Source organism: Uloborus diversus, unplaced genomic scaffold (genome assembly GCF_026930045.1).
Source record: "Uloborus diversus isolate 005 unplaced genomic scaffold, Udiv.v.3.1 scaffold_140, whole genome shotgun sequence".
Classification (NCBI taxonomy): domain Eukaryota; kingdom Metazoa; phylum Arthropoda; class Arachnida; order Araneae; family Uloboridae; genus Uloborus; species Uloborus diversus.
In genome coordinates, this window is record NW_026558099.1 from 117,458 (window position 1) to 140,518 (window position 23,061).

At 33.9% G+C, this 23,061-nt stretch overlaps 1 protein-coding gene across 1 annotated transcript in view; it reads left to right on the plus strand.

Annotated features, from left to right (window-relative positions):
* Positions 1–851: 851 nt before the first annotated feature.
* LOC129232956 (dystrophin-like) overlaps positions 852–23,061 on the plus strand; it is a 105,925-nt gene continuing 83,715 nt past the window's right edge. The window contains exon 1 of the mRNA XM_054867045.1: positions 852–957. The gene's annotated coding sequence lies outside the window, so the exon portion shown is untranslated. The remainder of the gene's footprint in view (positions 958–23,061) is intronic.

Here is a 23,061-nt window from a genome sequence, read left to right on the forward strand (position 1 = left end):
TTACTTTATCTACCAGTTTGTTGGCTCGTCTTCAATTATGTGGCAGATTCCTCCAGCTCGGTTATTCCCTATTCCAGACTGATAAGTTCAAACAAGGACGAAACTGCAGTCTCTGGATGGGATAACCGGACTGTCGGTATGTTGCATGTGCGTAATGTGTTTTTTTCAACTTTCAAAGTTGATGCATAACATTTTATGGGGGGGGGGGGGAGGGGGATACGTATGTAGCGAATCTTTATTCGCATTCTGTTTTTCTATTTTCTTGATTTCGACCCACTGAAGAATCTTGTTCTTTGGGGCGTGACAATGTTTGTAAATTTAATTCTAAGTACGTGTCTTAATACGTTACCCTCCCTTCTGTGCTTCTTTACATCTGGTGTAATATTAATCATTTCCTGGGGGTGAACGAACTGTTTTACGAAAATGAACGCAAGGAAACTACGGCAATCGTTAAAAATCGCTGGCAGTACGTCCCCCCCCCCTCTTTTTTTGTATTTGGAGGAAAGGAGAAAGTTCTTGATAGACCAATCTTAATGTCATTTTAATATAGATTGCCTTTTCATCTTTACCTTAAGTTTTGAAAATAAATATACTGTAGAGGAAAGCCAATATAGATTTCAATCCATCAACTTATATTATACTTTATCTTTGGGAAAACCTTTAATCTTTATCTTTTGTTATTTCCGTTCTGTTTGGCTCAAGATGGCTTGAATAGAACTACAGAAAACAAGTATTCTATTTGTGAAAGAGTAGGCTTTTGTTTTGATATTTTGTGTCCCCATCGATAGAGAGCTTACAAAGCCGCTTCTGTCCGAAACTAAGGATTTTCTTTTCTTTCCTTTTTGCAGAAGTTCTTGAATGAACAAGAGCAGAGGAATGTGCAGCTGAAAAAGTTGCTGGCTGCCGTAGCACACTTCAGGCAGAAAGGGGACTACAACAAGGAATTAGAAGCCAGAGGTAAAGATTCTTGTTTCGATTGTAACCTTATCTTTTGGATTATATGTGCGCAGAGGACTGTCAACTTTTTGTGAAAATTGCTGAATGTCGACGGTATTCAAGACAGATTACGAAACTAAGAATCGCCAAGAGAAGGTAGGGGGGGATAATAAAAGTTATGTGGGATTTTAACATCAAAGTGTTTTTTTTCTTTCTATAATGCGGACGTTCAGGTAGGAGTATGTTTCAAAAATGGAATACAATGATGTGTACTGCCGTTGGCAGGTAAACGGTAGCATATCGCTCGTTTGCAAAAAGAGTGCCATAATACGAAATTTTTATTTATTTCTTTATTTATTTTTTTGCTTAAAGGCCTTCAAAGGCCGTTATCTTCTTTGGAAAATAATGACATTCTTTGTTCGATTATTAAACACTGGAGAGCACAGCAAACTTACTTTTCTTAATGTAAATTTTCTGAAGAGTTCAACTTCAAACGCTTCTCCTGTAAAATTTCATTTCTTCGTATTGTGACACTCTTCTTCCAAATGAGCGATATTCAGAAATGAATTTTCGAGATGTTTGAAGAAATGTGCATTGGATTCACAATACTAACAAAAGGGAATTTTGGAATTAGACGTTTTTTTCGTGCCTTTTTTCAGCGGAAACCAAACAGCAAGCTTGTACAATAGGGTGGAACGAAAAAAACAAAGTTTTTACTTTCGAATCGTAATAGTGCGGAAAAGTTGCGATAGGTGAAGACTTACAAAACAAAACAAAAATTTTTAAAATCGGATAATATCTTCCGATCCCGCAACGAGCCTGAATATTTGAAAAAATGGAAAATTTCGTGTTTTCTTAGTGATTTTTCAAAAATTTTGTTTTAATGTTTCTTTTTAAGGCTCTGAGACGGAAATGTTATGATTGGTAAAGCCTTCAGAAATAAAAAAACAAATTGAAATCTAATAATACCTTCTGATCCAGAAACAAGCCTAAAAAATCGAAGAAGTTGAGAATTTCAGGTTTTTTTCCGAATTTTTAACATTTTTGGTTCAATGTACTTTTTCAGGCTACAGAACGGAGAAGTTACGTTTAGTGAAGACTTCAAAGCAAAAAAAAACAAATCTTTTTGAAATAAAACAATATCTTCCGATCGCGCAACGAACCTACATACGAGGTGTGGCTAGAAAAAAACCGAACTGATGCTATAAAATTTTTTTATTTTCCATTATTTACAATTTGATGTTATCTCCTTCAATGTACTCTCCTCCTCGGTCTATACACCGCTCCATACGAATTTTCCACTGTTCATAGCAATGCTGCAGATCATTTTCGGTAAGTTCATACATTACTTCCGTCGCTTTTTCTTTTACTGCTTCATCACTCTCAAATCTAGTTCCTTTCAAAGCTGACTTGACTTTAGGGAAAAGAAAAAAATCACAGGGGTCCTAGGATGTCAGAACAAATCATTCTTCGGCGTTCCTTCTGTTCAATTGTGAGACACTTTGGAACCATTTTTGCACACACTTTGTTCATGTTGAAACTTTCATGAAGATTCTGCCTAACACTTTCCTTGTCAATTCCTGTCAACTCAGACATTGCTCTGATTGTTAAACGGCGATCTTCTCGAACAAGTTTACCGATTTTTTTCAATGTTTGCATCAGTTTTTGCTGACAATGGTCTGCCAGTGCGAGCGTCATCACTTGTGTCTTCGCGGCCATCTTTAAATCGTTTAAACCACTCAAACACTTGTGTTCGCGATAAACAATCATCGTCGTAAACTTGTTGCAACATTACAAACGTTTCACTTGCAGATTTTCCAAGTTTGAAAAGAAATTTGATGTTAACACGCTGTTCTTTCTGTACACTCAACATTTTTCCGACGCACAGCCAAAACGTCAACTACTTAGAACAGACGCCACGGGCAGACTGAGTGCAGGAGGCAGATGAAACTCGAGCAGTAGGCGGAGCAAGAGTCACATAACAGGCCAGGCGACTTTCAGTCTTATTGCATTCGTTTTATTGTTTCACCTGTGCTAGTTCGGTTTTTTTCTAGCCGCACCTCGTATTTAAAAAAATGTAAACTTTAAGCCCTTTTTCAGCTTTTTTTTTCTTTTAGTTTAACGATCCTCATAAGTTCAATATGAAATACTAATGAAAGAACGTTTGTTTATAAAATATATGTGATATTTTAGTACTAGCCTGTCTTGAAATTGTCCACATGGCCCTTTAATCCCGCGTGACTCATATTTGCTTATGCCGCTCAGTACAGTGTATGCATCTAATACGCCCCATTAGCGCCTCACGATCTTGAATTTATGAGCTTTTTCGTTGGTTTGTGTATAGGTATCTTACTTAAATGAATAAAGCAGTCGTGCTGGCATCAGTATTTCTCAATGTTTCTAATGTGCGTGTGATGTCTATTTGCTCTGTTTAACGTGTTTCAAACATGAATCCATCTTTGCAGAAAAGAATTACGAGAAAGTCCCTTGAGTGCCCTATATTTGGCCACCCGAGAGATTTGCCAACAAATAAGCTCCTTACTTATGAAAATTTACTTCAAAGTTGCTTTCAAGAGAGATTTGAGTTACCTAGAAAAGTCAATAACACGAAAATGAGTTTTTCCATTGTTAAGGACAAAAAGTTAAATGTATCTTTGATAAGGCCTCGATTCCTACAGTTTCCCTGAAAAGATTTGCTCAGCTCATTGATATCTTCTACAAAAAATATCTCAATTTCATGAGATCTTACAACCGAGACAAGGATAAACTAAAGTTTAAAGAAAGGATTGATAAATTTAAAAGTGAAGAAGGAAACTCTTTGACGTCTCTGCCTGTAAGTGCGTAAAGAATGTTATTTGCACTTGTAAAAAGACCCTAGACATTTGTGAATGTCCAATTTACATGAAATGTACGTGTGAAAAATCTGAAAAGATACTGATCTGAACAAAGATTTCTCTATCTTCAGAGGAAACATGGCATAGGAAAAATTGGAACTTTGGACCAAATGATTTGTCAAATCTTGACCCCGGCCCACTCTCACATTCCAGATGGCTCACTTGTCCAAATAGAGTTCTTAGACTGTACGTAAGCGTATCGATCCTATCAGGTGAGTTAAAACACATAGTGACTTTTTATTTTGCGATGTTACATGTCGGTCTGGTTTGAAATAAAGAACCGCAAAAATTTCACAGACGGTGCCATTCATGTTTACAGAACAATTCAAACCTGTCGATACTTACCTGACAATCTAATTAATGGCAATGGTGTTTGATGAAAGGAGGCACATAAGAGAACTAGCGTTTAAAAGTGTGTTAAAAGCCAGAGAGTTTCTTTCTAAAGGCAAAAGCATTAGAAACTTTGTCATTCCATCTCTAAATTTCGAAGCAGAAGATTACACAGAGATTATTAATTGGAACACGACAAAGCTATCTTCTCCACCTTTTCTTCGAAACGGTCATAACAAAGACATTGAAAAATTTATTGTAACAGGCACTATACCCGACTGGGATATAAAACTATTCCCCTGCCATACGCAAGCTGTCAAAAGATGTGTGAAGTTAGTGACGGAGGCTTCACTCAAAGTGTGTGGATTTAAATCAAGAGATGGCTACATAAAAGCAACATTGAAATCCAGATCAATTATGCCCGATTTTTTCAAAAAATCTGATTATAAATTAGCTTCCACAAGAAACACTTAAAACAATAAGACTTGTATACTGGATTGTAAATTTGGTAAATATTTTATAACTTTCTATTATTTGAAAATATTTCATTATTGTAAAGAATGGTAGTTTTGCATGTTTAGAAGATACCTTAAAAGTCAAGAAATAATTTAATGTTTATGTTTATTATAGGGTTTTTTAAAAGGCTTTTCCCTGTAACACCGGAGGGAAAAACAGCAAGAACAATTTTATTTTTAATCACAAAGAAAAGATGAAATTCTCCCTTTTTTTTACTTTTCATTCTTGTTCCTGGATCAGAAGGTATTATTCGATTTCAACATGTTTTTTTTTTTTTTTTTACATTTTTGAAGGCTTCACCAATCGTAACTTTTCCGTCTTAGAGTATTAAAAAGAAACGTTGGAGCAAAATTTTTAAAAAATCGCTAAAAACATGAAATTTTCCATTTTTTTCAAATTTTTAGGCTCGTTGCGGGATCGGAAGATATTATCCGATTTTAAAAATTTTTGTTTTGTTTTGTAAGTCTTCACCAATCGCAACTTTTCTGCACTATTACGATTCGAAAGTAAAAACTTTGTTTTTTTCGTTCCACCCTATTGTACAATAGATGACAAAAAAGAAAAAAAAGCTGTTACTGCCCTTTACCTGCCCACGGCAGTGTACAGGCCTGTCATTTGGGGGAGGGGCAAGGGTGATCAATTACCCTCCCCACGGCTTTTGGAAGTCAGTTTATGAACATTTAAGTGGGCGTTGTTTGAACTTTTCCTCTTAACATTTACATTAAGTACATACCCTTTGCCCCCCCCCCCCCTCACCCTCCTGAAAAAATTTGAAATCACGGGGATGGATTCGATATTGTTCAAAATTCGAGTTTTTATTCCGTGTAAGATACCGTAAGATCCAAGTTCTTATTTACTATTTTTTTTTCTAAATTGAATAGGTCTTAATTCTGTGAAGGTTTTTAAAATTTTTTTGTACAGATACATAGTTTCAATTGCATGCACATTTTCATTGAAGAATTACAATTTGGCTTTTACTAAACCTTTTATTGAATGCATGTTTTTTCTTTTTTTTTTTTGATTGAAAATTGATTTGTTTTAAGACGATTCTTATCTGCTGTTTTATCTTTTAGAAGAATTCCTTTCTGTTAAATATGAAATTTTTTTTTTCTTTTCCCGAATTGTTTTTACCTGTATTCAAAATAACAGTAAAAAGAAGTAAAATTTTTTTTTTTTTGAAGCCTAATTGTTGAACACGCGTCACTTCTTGACATAACTTTTAATTTCGAGGTCGTATTAATCCAATTATAGTACACGAGCTTTGTCTTAACGACGCGTGGCAAAATAGAAACAGCTCAATGCATTAATGTCGCTGGTGCAATAATACTCACATGCCACAGTTCAGTTAAATTGGAATAGAGGCGATGAGACATCATGTCTTGGCAGTTTTATAGAGATCATTGTGTGTGGGAGGGGGGCATTTTATATCTGGCAAGAACAATCCAATAGCGTAAGCAATCGGCCTAAGGCTATATGCTAAGAAGTGGGGTGAGGTGAAGAAAAGGTCACCCATCAATGGGCTTCTCAAGGACGAACCTTTCGGCGGGAGTCTCCTCTCCCTACGAGAACGAAATTCATACCACTTACGACTTTTGGCACCGTGGAGCCAGGTATAGACTTGACTCACTGTCCCACTCAATTAGCCACTGAACAGAACAGATACAGATCTGCTCACACGTAAGTAAAGAGTGGTCGTTTTACATGCGTGGATGCTACACCATCGCAAAACCCTCCCCATTTACCCGGGCTTGGGACGGGTGTAGAGACGACTCTGGCCACTAAAGTCTTTAAAAAAAAGTAAAAACAAAAAATTACCGATCGCACCATTAAAGATGTATGAAATCCAGGGCACAGTTTAACTGCTATTGTTTCTATAAACAGGACGGCACTGAAATACAGTCGACTCCCGCTACAACGCGATCCGACTTACGCGAAATGGCTATAACGCGATTTTTTCACCAGTAAAGAGTTTTAGGCTTAACGCGAATTCCTCACCCGCAACGCGAAAATTTTCGGCGGGGAATCGTGATGTATAAGTATTGACTTTGTAATTGGCTACTATATATATATATTTTTTTTTTTTTTTTTTTTTTCGTGAATAGACCTTCATCATTTTCGCATCCTTGAGAGCGGAAAGTTCCCACACCGTGCTAGTTTGAACATCGCTTATACAAATAACTACTCCTTATTTCTCTTTATTTTTTTTCATTCTAAATGAGAAAGTTGATGAAATGTAATGACAACTAAGAGCCCTGTTTCATTTAAAGTTTTTGAAGATGGAAAGAAAAATAGAAAGTTTTTGACAAATAAAGGAAAGCTAAAGCTTCCCGACGCTAAAGCTTCTTGAAAAGCTGAATCTTAACTAAAAAATGTGTCGAAGATAGCACGACAATTAGGTATGAGTGAATCTTCTATATTCCATACATACAATTAAAAGTCATGAAAAGGAAACCCGTAAAAGTTTACCCAGTAATATCTTAGTAAAATGCAAAAATTTATGAAAATGGAAGCTGCTCTTGTATTGTGAATTAAGGAAACCAGGAAGAGGGGTGTTGCTATAGATGGAAACGTTATAAAAGAATTAGTGAAGCAACTGTTTAAATATATATTAGAAAACGGTTTGATCATGCAACTTAAATCATTATCATCTTCACTTTTTTTCAGTTACAAATATCACTACTGGATCTACTGTACAGTACAACTGCAGTGCATTTGTTTTTCTTACTTTATACTGTACATACCGTATACTGGTTTATTTTATGTCTTTTTTTCCCCCTTTGACCATTGATTTTGTGCATTGTAGCAGCATTAATGTTGAATAAAGGTTTTTTTTAAATAAATATAAGTAACCATTCAGTTCTTTATGTAAGAAACAGTAATGTATAGTTAAAAGAAATGATTTTTAACAGTTGAGAGGGGGTGTTTTCAAGTGTCTAAAATAATTGGGTACGTTTATTAAAGTTTCTACACATACCCTTTTCCACAACACGAAATTTCAACTTACGCGAGGGGTCTTGGAACGCATCCCTCACGTAAGTCGGGACTCGAATGTATGTTCAGCATCAGTGAATCTTATAATTACGAGGGAAAAAACAGGCAAAGAAAAAAATACTTTTTTTTTCCAGAAGAAGCGTACATCTCTATCACGTAAAGAAGTAAGACTGAAACAGAAAGAAAAATCCGCAGGAATCTGCTTTAAATTAAGTCTTGAATCCTTTCAGAAGTTAATCGATGACGACTTTCATCCATTGATCGCTAGGCAACATCACCAGAAGATGGCCTGCATAGCTAAAGTATAAAAGCAGGTAGCAAGAGGGAGTTTTTGAAATTGAATTCAAGTCGAACACCCAGAGCAAGAAGGGGATTAGATTCCTCACGCTGTCGCGAAGATTGAAGAAGCATTCCGTACTCCCTCCCCTTCAAGATTCTTACCAAACGAATTATTTTCCTCCATGTCGCATTTCGCTATGGAATTTCCATTCACCTGAGCAGCGAGCAGAAAAAAAATGTTGAAAGCGTAGTTGGGAATCGCCAAATGCTTCTTTCTTCAAGATTTTTCACTGTGTCTGGAGGGATGCTTGAGTAGTTTTTGAGATATTTCTGGAAAATATTAGTGATGTGATTACATGAAAGGTATTTTGGACTGCACGTGAGAATTTTTTTTTACTTCATTTTAGCGTAATGAAAAAGTTAATTATTAGTATCCTCTTAGTACGCAGTTGAACTTTTGGGGAAAATAGTTTTTCAAATGCATTTATCAATTAACCGTGTAATAGCTGAAAAGGACCGTATCTGACTTAACATTATGTTTGGCTTGGTTCCTTGATTTTTCAGATCCAATATTCCCCCCCCCCCCAAAGCATACAGTTCTGTTTTCTATGTGTGAAAACGTGATTATTTTAGCTACTTTTACATAATCCTTTGCTTTCATGTGAAAACTAATCATGTCCAACTTTAGCGATTTGTTGTAATTGTGCAAAGACATTTTAGGGTTATATTATTTCTTTAGACAGCCTAAATCATACAGACAAAAAATGCAAATCATTTTGTTTTAAATATGCAAATCATAGTTATGTGTTAAATTATTTTCTTCGTCGGCAAATGCTCGTAGGTGTTTGTTTCTTATTATATATTCCTTCGCACATCACCTACGCACGCCTACACATTTGAGAATCAACTAGTTGAGATTAATATTTATTTAGGCGTGGGTTTGAACATGGAATCTTTAAGTTTTTCGTAATAGAATCCTCTGTTGTGTATTTCAGTTTCTCTCGCAATTGAGTTTAGAATTTTAGCCTTTTTACAAGAATCTCAATTGTAATTTTAAATTTTAAGTGTTGTTTCTAACGTTATTAGTTTACATTTTGTAACTTCTGTATGGTTTGAAGGGAAAATACTTATCAGTGTTGTAGAATGTCATTTTTATAGTAAAATTACAGTTGGTTTGTGTAAAAAAGAAAAAAAAAACTTCTATCAGCTGCTTAAGAATCTTAATGATTATGGAAACTTTTTTTATAAATAAATTTAAAACTGATCGGGAAGAATAAGGGAGAAAGTCTGATGAGTGGTTGGTAGTAGCTACATTTTTTAGTCGTTTGCAGTGTAGCGCACTACTTTTTACATAAAGTAGTTTAGCAAGTAGTTCGATACAGAAAAATACTAATTTGTAGCGATTTATGGAAATTACTTTTAAATAAACTTTAAAAATCAAGGTAACGAATTTGACTGGCGCAAATTTTGCACTAGTACATCACCGGATGCAATCAGAAATAAGACTCATCAAAATGCGAGTTGACCTCAGTCATATCATTTTGACGCCATACGTTCTATCTGTTTGACGCCATTAGTTTGTTTGCCATCGTAATTTTCATAATTCGCTAATATGTGTATTGTATAGAGCTAGACTTGAAAAGAAAAGCATATGAATTAGCGAAACCGCCAATGTAGTGACTCCTTTGTTTTTTCTGGCTGCCGAGAATGTAGAATGTCCCGGGAATGAACGTTTTAGATTTCAAAGATATTATTGTTCTAATACCATAAAAGCACTTATGTTCGCGAAAATGAAGGTATCGGTGATTTTGCGAGTTGAAAATTTCGCGAATTTTACAAAAAGGGTCGGAAGGTTGAAAAACAAATACTTCGCGAGACTTAAATTTTCGTGATTACGACGAGCACGCGAAAATTAAAGTCAAGCGAAAATAAGTGCTTTTACATTACAGTCGAATCCCGCTACAACGCGATCCAACTTACGCGAAATGGCTGTAACGCGATTTTTTCACCAGTAACGAATTTTAGAGCTAACGCAAATTTTTCGCCCACAACATGAATTTTTTTAGAAGGAAGTATAAGCTTCGTCGTTGACTATTAAATATTTATTTCGTGAATGTTATTACGTAACTTTGAGCATCACTGACAGCCAAAGTTCCCACGCCAAACTAGTCTAGTGCATCAAATAACCATAATGGCACCTTAGTGTCACCTTCATCTAAAGTTTGAAAATGTGAAGAAAAAGAAAGTTTCTGATAAAAAAATTTAAAAAGGCTAAGATTCTCGATATGCTTGAACAATTACAAAACGTCGAAGGTAGCGCGACAATAAGTATGAGTGAATCTTCCATATGTACAATTAAAAGTCAAAACAAAAAGATGTCCGTAAAAGTTTAGAACTTAGTTTCAATATTGAAGCTTTCACAGCAGTCTAGCAAAGTAAAAATTATGAAAATGGAAGCTACGCGGGCTCTTGCATTGGGGATTAATAAAAAGATCAGGTATAGGAGAGATGTAGCCACAAATTGTAACGTTTTAAATAAAAAGTGAAGCATATTTAAAAATGTATTTGATAAGAATAACGATTTGATCTTGGAGCATAAATCATCACTAGTATCCTCATTTTGTGACTCGTAAATATTGCTACTGTATCTACTGTACAGTACTATTTTGTGCATCATTTTAATTTTACTGCATGTAGTGCGTACCGTGTTGTTTTATTTTATACCTTTTATTCCCATTGGTCATTCATTTAGTGCATCTTCTTTTTGGAAGAAACTGTAATGGTTAAGGAACGCTTTAGAGCAGTTTGAGAGGTGTTTATAAGTGCCTAAAAGTATTTGGTATGCTTTAAAAAATTTGTATGCATATATTTTTCTACAACGCAAAATTTCAACTTACGCGAGGAGTCTTGGAACGCATCCCTCGCGTAAGTCGGGACTCGACTGTATTCACCAAATAAAGAAGCAACTGTAAATGTTACAGAGGATAATATTGAATTGCCCTCGTCTGCTTTTTTACAATAAATACGAGCATTGAGTGTTAGTATGACAACGGACATTTTTGGGGAAGAAAAAAGAAACAGATAATTCTCAGTAATATTCCATGTTCAGATGAGCTAATTTATCAATCTCAAACTTTTTTCGTTCAATCCTCCTACGGTATGTGTGTGCATTAGGGTGTCCCAAAAAGTCGAAAGTTTTTTCAAGTCGCACCCAATTTTATATTTTTTGTTTTACGTCAAAACAAATTGTAAAAAAAGTTACATATAATTTGAACAACGGCAACCTGTGCCAACCTCCGTCTGAAAGTGTGAACCACCACTTGTAACGCTAGGCCAAATAATAATAATAATAATTTTTTTTCTTTTTTTAGAAACTCTAAATTTCGGTTGATAAAACGTTGCCCATATCCCCCACATGTACCACAATAACATTTATTCGAATTAAAAAAACATTTAGGTATCCCACACTTGGCCTAGAATTTATAATCATCTTCAAAACATTAATTTTTTTTTTAGATTTATATTTTTAAAAATGTAAGGTAAATTTTACGAAATTATCAAGCTGAAAAATATAAATAGTAGAGTAGGTAATTAGCCTTAAATAGATTTTTTTGCTCTCCTGCGATATTTAAGTCTTCCACATACTCAAAGATATGTTTTTTTTTTCAAGGTTAAGTTATTTTTTTTAAAATATACTATTTTTTATTATTCATTTGCAAATGTTGATCTAAAAATGCGTTCGCTAATAATTTTTGGACTTGATATTTTGTTTAAATTTATATGTAATTGTTCAGGAAAAAAAATTTGAAGAAAATTATAAATTTTAGGCCAAATGTAGGATATTTAAATTTTTTATTTGAATAAATGGTTATGTGGGGTATTGGGGCAACGTTTTACCAACAGAAATTTCGGGTTTCTAAAAAGTTTTTTTTTTCGATTTGGCCAAGCAATACAAGTGCTAGTTTACACTTTCAGACGTAAGTTTCAACGAATTGCCGTTGTTCAAATCACATGAAACTTTTTTTTCGCAATTGTTTTGACATAAGAGGAAAAAAATATAAGAGGGTATGCGACTTGAAGCATCGACTTTCATTTTTTGTGGGACACCCCAGTGTGTATGCTTTTATTTATTTTTTGAAAAGTAGCGAAGTAGCGACTACATTTCAAAAGTAGTTGGTAGTTGCTACATTTAAGAAAAAGTAGTTGTAGTTAACTACATTTGTAACAAAGTAGTTGTAGTTCGCTATAAAAAAAATGTAGTTTTTCCAACCACTGATGACTAAAGGGATCTGATGACTAAAGGGAAACCTTCAAAATTAAAGGAAAAACTACAGATGTTCAAGAGAAAAATTTTAGCCACTAAGATGTTAAGTCCTATGAACATAAATGAATAACTATGGATAACGAAAAATATAGTGGTTAAAGAGAAAATTTAAGGAGTAAAAAAAAAAAAAACGTTTAATGACTTCTAAACTAAACAAACTAGCAAAAACGAAAAAAAAAATGTAATGAACAAAGGGGAAGCATATGGAGGACATTGAGTTGATGCGGTGTGTACAGAGGGTATTTGTTATTAAATGTATAATCTTCACTTATTAATTGCTCTAGGCTGATGCTTACGTCAACAATATATGTATATATAAATTTGATGTTCTTTGTAATATGTCTTGAAAGTAAGTGGTGCCTTTTGTCTGCTGATAAGTTTTCCCTTCACACTTTTCAATTTTATTGGTTTTTTAAAATACATTTCATAAGATCGTCCTCCAATGTAGTTTTTATTTGTGGAATTGTGTTCATATTTTTCTTTTGTATAGATTTTCTCCAAGTCAATATTACTTCGCTGCGTTTCTTTTGTTACACCTATTCGTTCTTTTGCATCTATCGCTTTGATCGACGTCCTATGGAACGCCAATATTGTTTACAGAACGAGAAACACAATTAGTGTGTTGCCACTTCTATTGAAAGAAAAATTGTGATGAAATTTTATTGGAATCCGATTCTTTCTACATGTTTGGACAGATGGAACGCCAGACAATCGATGGATCATCTAGATCGTTTGGGAATGGTCTGCAACCACTTCGATTGATCAAATTAAATTGTAGTTAGCTGAAAATCAATTTAAAAGGACATTTGTATCGATGCATCTTCAGTGATACAGAGCTTATTATTATTTCATGTAAAAAACGTTCGCTTATTGTTTACTTTGTTGTGCCAGTTTGACACTGACTTAAATTAATTGAATTTGGCTATTGGAGACCAAATGCAACCGTAAGACAGTTTTTTGCATACTGTTACAGGGATGTGCCAGTTGCGCCAATTGCCGATCCTGCGCCTAACTGCTCCAAAAGACCGCCAAATGAATTTTCCTTCGCCGAAATCGGACAAACTTGCGCCAAATGTGCCATTTTGCATTTAATGTTGCAATTCCTTAAGTATATTTGGCAGTTTTTGCAGATTATCATCGAGTTTTTGCATTTGGAGCTTGTTTTTACGAGTTTTATTGGACGTAGTCCCGATTTTTTGCGCATTTCAAAATTCAATTGCATCCGCTTTTGAAAAACTCGATTGTTTTAATTTAATATGTGATTTTGTTCCTTTGACTTGAAAAAATTTGTGTTGACCATTATTGTCAACCATTCTCATCTTGTGTTTTCAGAAAAAGAGGACTTGTAAGTTTGTCTTCTTGGCCACGCCCACTCGAAAATATCAATCCAGTTGCATCCAAATTTATTTGAGCAAATGCCATCTGTAAAAATTAATATTGTTCACCAGTTTTTTAAACTTGAGTTTCTTAAGATTTTAGGACAGAAAATTGATCTCTAATTTTGATTTTGGAGACACTAAAGATAGCAAAAATCTGGGAATTCAAATGCTCTGTTAATGAATATGCTTGTCATTACAAGTTTTTCAGATTCAGGCATTTTTTCCATTCTTAGCCTGTCTTAAAAAAAAAAAAAAATACATTTTTCATATTGTTTTTTTCACATGTATTTCCAAATTCTTTTTCTCAATCTTTCTTCTCTTTTTTTTTCATTGTAATTTCATTATTAATTATGTGACTAAATATCAAACAGTTAAAAATAAAAGGTTTAATGTCGCCTTTGCTTGATCTTCAGATTTTTTTAATCAAGTAGTTCAGAAAAAACATATATGCCGAAAAAAATATATATAAGGTGAAATATAAGTAAATAACTTAGTCAGACCAAGAAAAAGAAGGGAAAAAAAGATTAATTAATAGCTCTTTAAAACTCACTTGTAATGGGTTGAGGTAAAGTTTTGAAATTTTAACTTTTTTTCCTTTGACCTTTTGATTTTTTTTAGCCTTTTTGAGTTTTATGTATAGATATCTGATGTCGATTACATGTATACATGTATAATGAACTATATAAAAGTAAACAAATTTTAAAAATAGGCATAAAAGCACTATAACATAAATGTGCACTAAAACAGTGATGTACCTCTAAGCAAAGTAAATGTGTGAACGAAATTTAAATCAGAAGAAATGTATGAAAAAAGTAGAGCAGGACAGGACTTGTCTTTTGTGGAAAATATTAGACAATAATAATAATAATAATAATAATGAATGTAAATACGAGTGCTTCAATTAATAATTGGAGTTCTGGTATTTTTGCATCCTTAATTTCCTTTTTTATTATTTTATCATGCCACACATGTTTCTGTATGTGAAATATACATGGTAGTTACTCCAAATTGATGCAAAATTAAAATTTTTGCTGCTCTAAGTTGCTTCAAATTTGCAATTTTACTGCTCCCAGCTGCTCCAAATTTTCAATTTCACTGCTCCAGGCTGCTCCAAATTCACCGTTTTACTGCTCCAAGCTGCTCCAAACTCACTATTTTCCTGCTCCCAAGATTGCTCCAAAAGCGAATTTTGGTTGGCACATCCCTGCTGTTAGCTTTTAAATTGCCATTTAAAAAAGTGAGAGGAACATCTTTCTGGAATAAAGTAACTCCTCCGGGCTGACGAGAAAAACATGAAATAGTATTACTCTCATTTTGCATTTTATGGGAGGTTAAAACAATAATGCGTTCCTGCGCAGAAATCGGATTTGAGATAAATAAATGCGAACTGAGGAGAGAAATCGCGTCAAACTTGGCACAAATTTGGCACTTTTGTTCAGAGTATTAAAAAATATTTATAATAAGGCAATAAATTATATCGCGTGATCAAGGTAATAGATCAAGGTAATAGTTATTTTGAAGTATAATATATTATTATTCTACAAAATATTTTTTATTTGAAAAAATCAAATTGCTGTTGAAGCACAAATATATGGTGTCTGTTTCAAGGCTGCTTAACTGTCCCCTTTTAACCTTACAGGACCTCTATTTTCGCAATCGTTAGTCTTAGATGCGCACTTTCATTTCAAAAATGGTCGAAACAAGATGCAGAGTTTAAATATTAATAGTTTGTTCAAATTTTGAAGGTAGATATTAAATTATATTAAAAGCTTTGAGCGAAAAAAAATAGTGAAAAAATACGAAGTCTAACATTTTGTATGGTGCCCAAGTAAGGTAGATTGTGTATAGGAAAATTTTCTCTATTGAAAAATAATACCAGCACAAAACATTTGAACAATTTGCAATCAAAATTTATGATGATATTCGAGTTCTAAATTAGTAAAAACCGTGCAGAAGATGTGATTGGAAACTTATCACCCTTTCGCGAGAATAACATGTTGATGAAGGAAAAAAAAAACTATTTCTATTTTATTGATATCCTCGTATATATAACAGCAAATGATCGAGTAACGCGCGTGTTTCAACAATGAAACTCGAGCCACAGCATGATAATTTAATAATATGTTTTGGTAATGTTTAACATGCAGGGAAAGGCTTTATTATGACAAGGCTGAACTCGATCCGGTAGCTTAACTGGTATGACCGTATCATTTCAGGGGAATGAAGAAAGAAAAAATGGTCAACAATGAACGCTACCTACTGGAGTTAGGGTTACCATTTCAACTATCAAAATATCACCGAACAGGCAATAGCTTCGTTCAAATGTAAAAGCAATTTTCACCCGTCATACCTTGACAGGTGATTTTCAAGTTGGAAAATAAATGCAAATATTATGGTATTATTCATAAAAACACACAACAAACGCTCGAACAATTTGAAAAAAGAAAGAAAAGAAAAGAGAAAAAGCACTGTATCCACACATTTAATTTTAAACCGTTGTTAGTCGCTGTATTTCCCCTCAAAAAGTGTGATTGAGCGTGTTCAGGGGTGAAAGTCACGAAACGCTGCGTTTTATATCTCACTGAATATTGCTAGCTGTTTGTTTTTTTGTTTTTGTTTTTTTTTTCCGTCCTCGAATTGGTTTTTCATGCTTGTGATTTACCTAAATGCAATGTAGAAAACTTAGAACCCATATAAAAAGCTAGATTTCATATTTTTTCCTCTTCTGCTCTAAATTTTTAAAATCTAAATTCTGCACCTTATTTTGACTATTTTTGCAAAGTATGTATCTAGGATTAACGGTTGCAAAAAATATAGATCTTGCAGGTTAAACGAAGACACGCTGTACTCGTATATCTGTCTCCTATAAGTTTGATACTGCATTAAATTGCCATGAATGAAAATACCTCAGATTTTGTTACTGAAGTAAAATCGAAAATCACATGACAGCGATGGTTCCGAAAACTCTTTTGTCTTTTTTCTAGAAGCATTTGTGTCAATCTCTTTTATTTTTTCAAGGATTGCTGGCAATCCCACTTTTTGCTAATGGATAATAACGTACGTAACGCGGGTACGTAATGAAATTAGCCCGGAAAATTGCGTCCGAAATACAATTAGAATGGCGGGTTCTCCATCAAGCAGCTTGCATTAAGACAGCTTTCCTCCCACATTTAACTTCTTTTGATAGTAGTTCCATGAAAATATGAAGTGTTCATATTTTTTATTATTTCTATTTCTCACTAGCAATCGAAATATCCTTTAACAATTAAAATACGACTCGTAACTGAGTTTTTCTGCCATTCTTTTACCTGGTGAGAAAAATCTAATCATTATTGAATCCCATGAAATTCCAAAGTAATTCGGTGAATTGCGTTGAAATCTTTTGACTATTTAAACAGTTATTATCATTGATATTTGTTTCACGTTTTGCCAGTCATCAGTGGCTCCCCCCGAAATAAAAATCTGGAAGGGTTTGTGGGATACTTTGTGTCGGCAGGGTGGCGACAGATCAGGGAAAAGTCATGGAAATATCAGGAAATTTCGAAAAAATAACAAAAAATCAGGAAAAATTGATTTTACGAAGAATTTTTTTTTTTTTTGCTTTACAAAATTAAGTATCCTAATTCCCTACGCATTTTCCGCCAATTATCTTTTCAAAAAAAAAAAAAAAAAAAGTAAAATTAATGAGGTGCGATTATACACTGCCGCATATTTGTGCATATTTTTTCCGCAACGTCTAAGTATTGAATCTTACTTATTAACCACAGGATGAGATTGCTTCTGTGTCTGTTAGGTTGTTTATTTTACCTAGCTTGAAATTTCCTTTCATGCTTTCAATGCGACGTAAAATAAATAACCATACAGGCAAAGAGGAAGCCTTCATTAATGCCTTAGCTCCTTTGCCTTTATCCCATTGTCTCTAAGTGATTAGCGTACTGTAATCACGATTTCAAGAAGAAATCTTTGGTTTTTGAATTAATACTGTTAAAAGCTTAAAAGTTATTACTTCTTCGCGTTTTTCATTTAATTGCTAAAATTGAACTTTCAATCAAAAAAACTTTTTTTTTGCCGTTATACTATTTGTTGTCACCGCAGATTATTAAGGTTTTCTTTTCTTCAGATTTAAGTAATTCTTTAATTTTATAACCAAGTTTTTTTTATACATATATATTTTGAAATTAACTAATTGCTTTTTTTTCTTTTTTTTTCTTGCATTTCGAAGTTTTTTGTTACAAAAGCAATCTAAGATTATTTTCGTTACATACTTAAATCATTTGAAATAGAGTTAACTTGTGTACTTAAGTAAATATCTTTATTTTTTTTATTGTTAAAATGCTGTATTCATTCATTAAAACCTATGTCCTTGATTAGCGAAAAGCTACCTATGAATGGATGTCAAAAGGTTTCATCTGTTTTGCATAAATATGTCAATTAGTTATATGAGTAACCTTTCTCTATTACTTGTTATTCTTGCAACAATTATTATACTGTTTGAAAATTTAGTTCAAAATAATTTCAATTACTTTTTAGTTCTACCATAAATACACATATGTTTTTAAGAGTGATTTTAATAGTTTCTTAAAATTCATATGCTAAGTGGTTTCTGGAAGTAAAGTATTTTTAAAAAAATTTTTATAATCTTTCCATGTAGAAAAAATTAATTTACAGTTTTGTAGTTTTATTTTTCCAAAAAAATTGACTTGATATGTTTTTTACTATTTTGTTTAAAAAGTAGCATTTTTTAAAAATACATCTTTAGTTCATCAACTTTACACAACTTAAAGCGTTTAAAGTACTGCATTTTATACAAACATACAATGGATTTCAAGTAGAGCAAAGAAAGGAAACCATTATCATTGGTAACGTAAATCAGGGAAATTTGGTGAACTTAATCGGGGAAAAGTCAGGGAACTTTTTTTCACAGTTCCTGTCGCCACCCTGGTCGCGCGGTTTATTTTTTATAAAATTAATATTTTCCGCTGAGAGTTGATGTAGCAAAACTGCACTTTAAGAATCTTAATTTTCTTAAAGTAGTGAGCAAATGTGAAATCAGAACCAACAACTGTAATTCTTACGAATGACGTACGCTTACAAAAGGTATATGATTACCTTATGGCTGTCTGTGCTCTTTCGCAAATCCAATGTTATTTAGCACAAAATTACTATTTTTATTATAAACTAGAAAATCGCCCGTTAAGGTATGACGGGTGAAAATTGCTTCTACATTTGAACGAAGCCATTGCCTGTTTTTTGATATTTGATTGGTGAAATTTTAAGTGGATTAACCTTAAACTCCAGTAGATAGCGTTCATTGTTGACCACTCTTTTCTTTGCTTCATTCCCCTGAAATGACAGTCTTACCAGTAAAATAGTTAATGTAGGGATCGAGTTCAGCCTTGTCACGATAAAGCCTTTCCCTGCATGTTAAACATTACCAAAACATATTATCAAATGATCATGCCGTGGCGCGGGTTTTATTGTTGAAACTCGCGGGTTACTCGATCATTGGCTATGATGTATATGAGGATTAGTGCCAAAAAATATTTACTTATCTTACTTGTGTTTGTGTAAACTTCCCATCTTTTAATGAATTCATACTGCCCCCCCCCCATATTTTTTTAAAATCCTCTTTGTCACTTCGTAATATTTTATTTATTTATTTTGCCAGTCTTAGATTCTTTTCCCTATAGGAAGGAACGCTATGAAACTTGGATTTATTTTCAATCTCATTTTTCACAATGTAATGCAAATCAAGTCCAAAGACTTCATCGAATTCTGTCAAAGAGCGCAAAGATAAAGAAAAAAAAACAGAATTCTTGAAAAAGTTCTTTTCGTGCTGGGATCTCCTTTTTTGCCGAAGAGAAATGTTCTCAAAAGCCAGCTGTGTCTTGCGCCAGATGGAAGGTTTCACACCCGCTATGTCAGTGAGCAAGCAGCCATTATCCTGATGTGTTGGCACACACATACGAGGAGTTCCACATAAGTTTTACTTTTCTGCTTTACTTAGACTAAAATTCGCCTTGTTTTTTCTGCTGTGGACCTTTCTACTTTTGTTGGAATCGTTAACACAAATCATGCTGTTGTTTTCATTCAGCTGATAATGGAGTTTAAGGTGGGTTTATTTAACAAAAGGATCATAGCAGATTGTGCCGTACGGTTGTTGACTTTTCTTCTTTTTTGATATACTCATTTCTCGATTTTGCGTCATACGCCTCACAAATTTTTAATTTATAGCACTTGAAGAGGAGAGTGGGGGGGGGGGGACTTCTATTGATCAGGCCCTTTTGTTTTAGTGTAAACAAACTCGCTTAGACTAATTTAAAAATAAATGGGTTCAATATTGTTATCAAACTACTATTTTTTTGTTGTTGGATGAGTTCTATCAATAATAACAAATAAAATTAGTGAATGCATTTTGTGGGAAATTTTCTCATTCATAAGAATTTTTGTTTCTTCTGCTTATGCATTTTTATTTTGAGCATATCATTTTTCTTTGTTAGTGGACTTTTCTCAAGAATTTAGATCGAGCAAGTGAACCAGCTACAATAATGTAGATCAGGTCATTTGCCTTTGTTCTGCAAAGTGAGCTTTTCTCAAGAATTTAGATCGTGCAAGTGAACCAGCTACAATAATGGAGATCAGGTCATTTGCTTTTGTTCTGCAAAGGGGTGAGCTTTTCTCAAGAATTTAGATCGCGCCTGTGAACCAGCTACAATAATATAGAGATCATGTCATTTGCCTTTGTTCTGCAATGTGGACTTACTCAATAATTTAGATCGAGCAAGTGAACCAACCAGCTACAATGCTGGTGATCATGTCATTTGCCTTTGTTCTGCAAAGTGACACATTCATTAAGTTGATTTTTCTTTAAACACGTGAATCGATCAATTTTATAATTTCTTCGGTCAATCGATAATTTTGAACTTAGAAAAGTTGAGGGGCAAGGCTTCTTTGCTCTTAAAAGTGAGGGGACAGTTGTCCCCTTGCCCCTCCGTACGAGCCGCCTATGCTATCCATTGATGTCTGGACTGAGAAAACTGATGAAGAAGGTAACTTCTTAGATGAATGTTAATGTTTTTTTTTTTTTTTTTTGACAATTTCCTACCATCAGGTGATAAGGAATAAATTATGAATAACTTCATTTCATATTTGCGCGCGATTGTTGAACACAGCACTTATAGAACTAAAATATTAAAAATTGGAGTTTTAATTTGTCTTGTGAATGGCTGAAATGTTCAGTAAATGATTCTCTGTCAGGGACAGATAGAAGGGGGGGGGGGGGGTCGTGTGAGTCATGGCACCCCCCCCCCAAACTTCCGTCAACATTATCCGTCGACATTGTGTTCAAACACTTAATTAATGAAATGTAAACGATTTGAGTGATCTTTTCAATTCATATTTAAGTGTTTGAAATGTCATTTCTTTCCATTGCGTATAAAAGTAATTAGCAAATGCCCTATAAGGTGATTTAAGGCCGATTTGTTGCTTTTTATTGACACCAAAGCTGTTTCAGAAAGTTTTTGTACTCCAGATTTCGTTCATGTGGGGGGGGGGGAGTTAATTCTTTAGCATGATCCCCCCCCCCCTTTAAAATGGTTTTCTGTATCCACCCTTGTTCTCAGTGCCATGAAGTCATATCAATGACTCGCTCGTAATTTTCTGCTAGGTTTTTGATTTGGCAAGGATTTTATATCGTCTTACATTTCTTATGGTCCTAAGTTTGTTTACTGACTTTTTAGCGTCAAGATTTCACTTCAGTAGTTTGAAAAAAAAAAAAAAAAAAAAATCCAAAACCGCTTTTTGAGGAAGGATTTTTTTTAAGGATTGAAATGGATGCTTGATGGCACGCATCTTTAGCATCACTCACTTTCATTAGTTGCTGTCATTCGCTGCCCCATCCTTTCAGAGATAAGCCAATCCGGCGTCGTCCGGTCTTCCTGGGTGTCTGGCGATTGCAGGATTTATTTACTACTATTCGACACAAAACAAGCCTGGCCCATCGATTGGCGGATTCCTTCTTTTTCTCGTCCAAAAAGGGAACAAACAAAAAGAGGAACGTCCACATGTTGGTTGAACCCATTCCGGTGGCTCAATAAAGAAAGGAAGCAAGAACCCGAGCACACATTTAGTTTAAGTGACAAAAACGCTTTTCTGGAATCCTTCCAAATCGCTTTTCGAATTCCGAAAAATTTTGAAACCGTGAGACTTACACCGAAAGAAAGCCTCGAATTGAAGGAAATTTCGAACCATTTTTAGCTATCTCTTTCACCAAAGACGCTAGCTGTCTTCTATACTCCAAACTGAGATATATTGCATTGAGCTCCTGTTTTTATTCTTCTTTGTGCTTACTGTATCATTAGTTTTTTTTCCCACATTCACGAATGGATACTTTATTAAAGAATTTTTAAAACTTAAAAATAAAATATGTTGAATTCTTTGTTTTGGCTCTATGCCATTCGCAATTGCGCTGATAGTCATTCTTCATTGAAAGAAATTCTGTTTGCCTCAGTGTTAAATAGCTTTATATCTGGTACTGTTTAGTATTGTGCATTAATAATTTAACATTTTTATCTGAATAAATTGAAAATAATCTCGACTTTAATTAAATTTCTCAAAATAATGATTCACAAAAATATTTGATGTAGACTCAAAACTCAAAAGTAAAGTAGTTTCTTAAGACAAAATCACTTGAAATAAACTGATCCGAATGAAAATAGCTTTATAAACACTGCTGGAACCTTATTTTTGAAACTCAGGGTGAGCATTTTATTTTTCCGTGTGATATTTATTTCATGCCTGTCAATATTCAACTAAACAGAAAATGTTTAAAACAAAACAAACAAAATACGAATAAATAAAAGGGATTGCATATCCACTTTGTTCTTCGTGTGGAACGAATTTTTTTCGTCTAAAAAGCTTTTTTTTATTTTACTCACTTCTAATCAGCTAAAGAATCTTTTCTCACTGCGCGCAACTGACTTGTAACTGTGGCTGTCCCTTTGCCATTAACAGGTTTGTCCACCTGAGGGGGGGATTATGAGGGGTATTTTACTCATTTTTAGGGGGGACTTTTGTTTTTTGGGGGGCTTTCCGCGATATTCAGGGGGGGCGCATTGTCCTTAGGGGGGATGTGCAACCCTGCCATTAATCTACAATGTACATAACTATGCATTTACTACAGCATGTAATGATTTGCTTTTACAAACCGCAAAAATAGTGCCATTGTGCGGGTATACGTTTAAAAATCGTGCACCAAGCACAACCAAGCTCAAGAATATAGTCATAATTTAAAAAGAAAAAATTTAACTTTTATCAACGTTCTTTTGCTTTTTTTAAATGATGAGAGATTTCGATGCAACATAATCATTCAACGTGCCTGATGCTCGTAGTGAACTTTAATTCAATGAAACTT